A 6,090-nucleotide genomic window follows, 5' to 3' on the forward strand; every position below is an offset into this window, starting at 1 on the left:
GTTGATAACCCTACTACTATAATATGCTCTGCATAGTTCTGCCTTTGAAGACATCTCTGAAGCTTTAGTTCAGCAGCAATAATCTTGCCTGGCTGGGCTGAACTCCTTTTCAACGTATAATTGCAATGCTGCATCAAATTGCCTAGTCACCTATTTTGTGCCTGATTCACATTGATGGTTATTCGGGACTTCCTGGCCTAGATCCCTCATATTTATGTAACTGCATCTTTCAACATACTCTCATATGCTAGTTACCTTCCTTAGACAGCCTTGTCTTGTGGTGCCTTCTTTTAGGATTGCCTGTACCATAACAGCTAAGTCACAGGGTTTTCTTGGTGTTGGCTCCAACCTCCTGGAATGGTGTTCTACAGAGGGTGAGGGTTCCTCACATGCAGCATTCAGGAAGACATGTGAGATGGTTTTATTTCAGTGGGCATTTGGTGACAGGTCAACTGTTCCGGCGGAATCGAATCTGCGCATCTTTAATCTGTGGGTTGTTTTTATTTTGTTAGTGGGCTCTTGTGTTTTTGTTTCTTTGCAACTTGTGTTGTTAGCGGCCTTGTGTCCAAGGTAGTAAGGTAAGATATAAATATTTTAATTAAAATAAAACAAATGCATGAAGATGAAATATACTTTGAGTGTTTCCTGACCTGTTTGTTGGATTCATCTGATGCTACATAAGACAGCACAGAAAGTGGAGAAAGAGTAAATAGACAAATGACCAGTGCATGTCCATTCTCATATCAAACCAATGGAAGCAAGAATCTCTTTAAAGCTCCTTGGGTCTTGCTGCATTAACTGATCTGCATGCAGAAGAAGAAATGAGGAAGACAGGCTTGTGTGTTTCTCAAGATACCCTGTACAGATCAATTATTTCACCAAGTCACTGACAGGCTGCAGAAGGAATAGACAGCTGACAGTTCATCCTTCATGCAATGAGGAGGGGAAAAAAACCAAGACCTCAGTAAAGCAGTGTACAAAGGACCACAAGACAGGGCCAGATCATCACAAATGAGGAAGGGGAGAAAACAGGAAGGAAAAGACAAAAGACACAGTGTCTTTTGAGAAAACGTTTCCTTCTCTTCTTATGCAGAGTTCATATGTTACAGCATTCATACCCACACTCGTATATAGCAAATTGCCCTCCTGACTGCTCAGTGAACACACTTGAAGTCATGTGTTGCCTCAAAATTCCGCCCAGGGTTTCTCAGGCACTTAACATCCCTATCAGGCTTTTAACCAATGCCTCAATTTTTCTTCTTTATTCCATTCGGCAAGAAAGTCTAATGTGAAATAAAACTTCACCAAGAATCTCCAGCAGCCCTAAATAGAAGAAAGTCAGCTTCACGGCTTTAGAGTGATTGATAGCTTGGATTCTCACTGGTTACAAGAGAAATTAAGGACCTTGGAGGATCTTGTTGCTGCGGAATCCAATTGATATACATTATCTCTTGCCTCGGTGGTTCCTGAAAGTTGTCATTGGCAGCCATGTGGGTCTCAAAGTAAAAGTTTTTAAAAAAAGAATCCAACCTATATAATACTTTTTATTGGGTTCAACCAAATGACACATAGCAGCCTATAAACTTTCAAGTTAGCAATAAACAGTCTGAGAATCTGTCATGAGATTTAGACCTGGGAGTTTAAAAGCTGTACAATAATGGGTTGTTAAATTTCTAATGTATTCTGGGATATTTAGAGAGGGCAGGATGCCAAGGAACTGGGTACAGCATACTTTGCAGGCTCATATAATTGAACTTGCCTCTTCCCAGAGAACCAGAAGAAACAACAGAGGCATAAGAAGAGGAGTCACAAAGAGTGCCAGTCTGCAAATGGGCAAACTTAATAACTGCCTGTGCCTGTGCTTTCTCTGTTGTGACTGATTAATTTGTCAAGTTAATCCCTACGAAGAGGAAAAGAAGAGTTAGTTTTTATACCCCACTTTTCTCTACCATAAGGTGTCCTAGGCCATTTATGCACTTAGTACTTACCCTGTAAGTCAGTGGTGGCGAACCTTTGGCGCTCCAGATGTTATGGACTACAATTCCCATCAGCCCCTTCCAGCATGGCCAATTGGCCATGCTGGAAGGGGCTGATGGGAATTGTAGTCCATAACATCTGGAGTGCCAAAGGTTTGCCACCATGGTTGTAAGTAATCAGCTTGAGTCCCATGGCCAATTGGCCATGCTGGAAGGGGCTGATGGGAATTGTAGTCCATAACATCTGGAGTGCCAAAGGTTTGCCACCATGGTTGTAAGTAATCAGCTTGAGTCCCATGGCCAATTGGCCATGCTGGAAGGGGCTGATGGGAATTGTAGTCCATAACATCTGGAGTGCCAAAGGTTCGCCACCATGGTTGTAAGTAATCAGCTTGAGTCCCTGCGAGAGAGGTGAACTATGACAATTTCCACACAGATCCCCAAAAACATTTGCAAAATGTTTTCTATTTCTCCCTTGTTTGTCCGCACTCACCCCCTCAAAATAATTCCTGGCCACCCTTTTTTGGTCATTCCAGGGTTTGTTTGATTTTTTACAGATCTGTAGATCCAATGGCACAAAGTTTCAAAGGTTTGTGCTGCAATTCTCGAGGGGTTGCGTCTTCAAAGCTACAAAAACACAACCCTCTCAAAAAAAATTTTTTAATTGAGGGCCAGTATGAGCTCAGAAAATGGCACCAGTGTGGAAGTCCGGGAACTGCAGAGAGCTGTAGAAAATGTTTTAAAGACGCCTGCACAAAAAGAACCATTTATGAAGAGGATGCATATACAATATTTTGAGGATGAAAATAAAACTTTTTGGGTTTTCCCTTTGCAAGTCCCTGGGAGTTGAAGACAGTGCAAGCACAGGCAACTTGGAGTGAGTTCTGCTAGAGTCATTTCCTCCTCTCCCCCCCCCCCCCCGGAAGATACAGAAGAAACAGGAAACTCTGACCTGCTGCGGCTGCAGGGGCCGAGTTTGCTTCCGACTGCCTCTGACGCACACAGCCCTCCTGCCCGCCAACATGGCAGTGACTGACGGGACAGTGGCCTGCTGAGTCATCTTTACTCCAACAGATCTCGTGCAACAACTGAAGCTTATTTCACCACTGTATATCAGCAGAGCTCTCTCAGCCTAGTTAGCTCACAGGCTTCTTAAGGGAATAACATGTGGAAAGGAGAACCATGTCTGCCACTCTGAACTTCTTGGGGAAAACATATGATAGGTCATGGTTGCTTTCTAAATGTATGGTTGGGGATCTTGATATTGTTTCTATTTCCATGCTGGGCTTCAAACTACTGAACAGTTTGAGGCCAACCAATAGCTGCAATTTGCATTAAATACTTAGCAGGTTGCTTTCCTAGAGGAATGTTATTAACATGGATCTTAATTTCAGCATAGTGTAGTGGTTAAGAGCAGGTGGATTCTAATCTGGGCAACTGCTGGCTATAAATAACATAAATAAATAGAAAAAGATCAGAGGAACACAACTTCTGAGCTCAAGAGATCCACCTATCTCAGACTCCCTATCAGATGAGGATGCAGGGGTATAACATAACACATAGACACTGCATTAGCAGCCTGATCTTCTCTCCTAGCTGGAGTTTGAGAATCGGCGAAGATTGTTTCATCTCCAATAAAATCCATTTGGCAAAATAGAATTGTGGGAGTAGAAGAGGCCTGCCCTTTGCCCCTGGACCTGGGGCAGAATGACCTTTTCCTCACAGCACCAGTCTCACAGCTAGTGCTCTGTTATTTAAAAATATCTGAACCCTGTATCAATATTCCTGGAACTTCTCATCACTCAGAGCGGCAAGCAAATGAAAATAGCAGGACATGCTGGAGTGTTTGGTGATGCAATAAAGCCCACAGATATCCCCTTTTTCCTAGCCACTCGCAATGCAACTTCCTTTTTTCAAGTACAGAAGGTTTTGTGTCATGGAGACGGGAGAAAGAAAGGAAAGATTATTTCCTTTGCAATTAGGACTTTAACAATCTCTTTCAAGCATTTGCACCTGATAGCAATGACTTTACTCCAAGCTAACTTTGCTAATTAGTATGAGAGTATGATTGGTCTGTTTATACCACCTGACCAGTGATGTTGTATAATTGCCTTTCAACATTCTCATTCTCTATCTTTACTTTCATTCTTGTTATTCTGTGCTCCTCTGAGCATATTCTATTTCCAGCCCTTCGGGGATCGGGCGGTATAAAAGCCGAATAAATAAATAAATAAATAAATAAATAAATAAATAAATAAATAAATGTTGTTGTTGTTTTCCTGCCTGTTATCTTAGGTATTTTGAAGCCGGCCACTTTTATCAGCAATGCTTTTGTCTTGCTGTTTGCTTGCTTTTGCTTTAAAAGCTACACTACCAATGTTTTATGTTGTTATTTTAACCTTTAGCTATTTTTATTCCTGTAATCTTGTTTATTGAGTATAGGTTGCGCTCAGTAAACCTTTAAAATATTTTATTCGAAGTTTTTGCCTCTGAGTTTTTATGTGCATCCTAAATCCTGACCCACGTTTTGAGAAGTGGCTAGTCACCACTTTCTCTACAGCTGTCATCTGGTTCAGGATAAGGCCTAGCATTATCAGCACCACACTCTGATGAACTGAGGGGTCAAACAGCCCTTTCAACTAGACTTGTCTGTCCATAAATTGTAGCCTTCATTCACTTCGGGGTCGTATAGGTAAAGAAAGGAGAAGGATTTTAACCTGTCAACCTCCACTTAGTTTCTCAATTCAACACTATCTAGCCTTCTAAAAAATGGCTTTTGAAGGACATCTTTCCTCCTGTCAGATATTAATACCGAAACAGGGAAAAAAGCAAAACTAAACTTCATCTCTCTCTTCCATGAATGGTTTTGAGGTAAATAAAAGTTAAAAATGGCTGCAATTAATTTTTTTATGAACAAAAGCAGATGCAGTTTTCACTTTCCCACTGGAGCTCTGAGGTAACTATCCAAAAACAGAATGCTTAGTCTCACTGTGGATGTTATATTTATCACACAGGAATAGTAGCTTCAATACATCCAGTAATATTTATCATCTGGCGGGTAAGTGGTTATTGCATGGAAAAGAAGCAGTGCACTGGCATTTGTGTTCAGAGACAAACAAGAACAACTCACTTAGGGTGATTCCACAAATGCCAAATATAATAGGTTCAGGGGTGTGAAAAAAGCGTTATGGGGAGAAGTTCACACAGAACTCCCCCCTCCCAAAAAACACTTCTAACCCATTATATTTGACTGAACCTGGGTTAAATGAAAGTCCATTTTTTTCTTTAACCCAGGTTTCAGACTATGGCAGGGGTCTGCAACCTGCAGCTCTCCAGCTGGCCATGCTGGCAGGGGCTGATGGGATTTGTAGTCCATGAACATCTGAAGAGCCACAGGTTGCAGACCCCTGGACTATGGCAAGCAGGAAGTGTTCTATTCCCCCACCCCATCCAGCATTATGGTGGATTCTCCAGGCGGCCACCATTAGAGTGGATTCTCTAAGCAGCTGCCATTTCGTGCCGGTCAGTGTGGAGGGGATTCTTGAGTAGGGGGATTCTTGGATGTGCAGTTCACAGGGAAACACAGATTCCTGTGGTAACCATGCCATGTCCTGATGCTAGGATCCCAGTAATCCCGGATGGCCCCTGCACCTGCTGTGCAAATGGCGACACAGGCAACACGGGTTCATTTAACCCACTTGTGTTGCCTGGGCAGAAGGGACCTTTGTCAAAATAGTAGGGAGGAAACAAAGTCATATAATCTTTTGTCTCTTCCTCCACAATTCCATCTATGCCTTGTAAGTCATCTTTCATTATTCTCTGGGCATGATAGCCTGCACAGGAGTTTCTTGTGAAAATAATACTAAATTGTACAAAAACTGAAAGTCCGTGTGGTATAGAGTATTTGATTAGATCTATCAGATCTGGGTTCAAATCATCACTCTGGCATGAAACTCTCTTGGTTACCTTAGGCCATTCACTCAATCCCTCCTATGTTATTTCACAGGGTGGTTATGAGAATAAAAATGGGAAGGAAGAACCAAGCGTACTACTCTGAACTTCTTTGAGGAAAGATAAAAATGTACTAGGCAGGTAGAACTTGGAGCAGGGATCT

The sequence above is a fragment of the Sphaerodactylus townsendi genome, linkage group LG07 (assembly GCF_021028975.2).
Source record: "Sphaerodactylus townsendi isolate TG3544 linkage group LG07, MPM_Stown_v2.3, whole genome shotgun sequence".
Classification (NCBI taxonomy): Eukaryota; Metazoa; Chordata; class Lepidosauria; order Squamata; family Sphaerodactylidae; genus Sphaerodactylus; species Sphaerodactylus townsendi.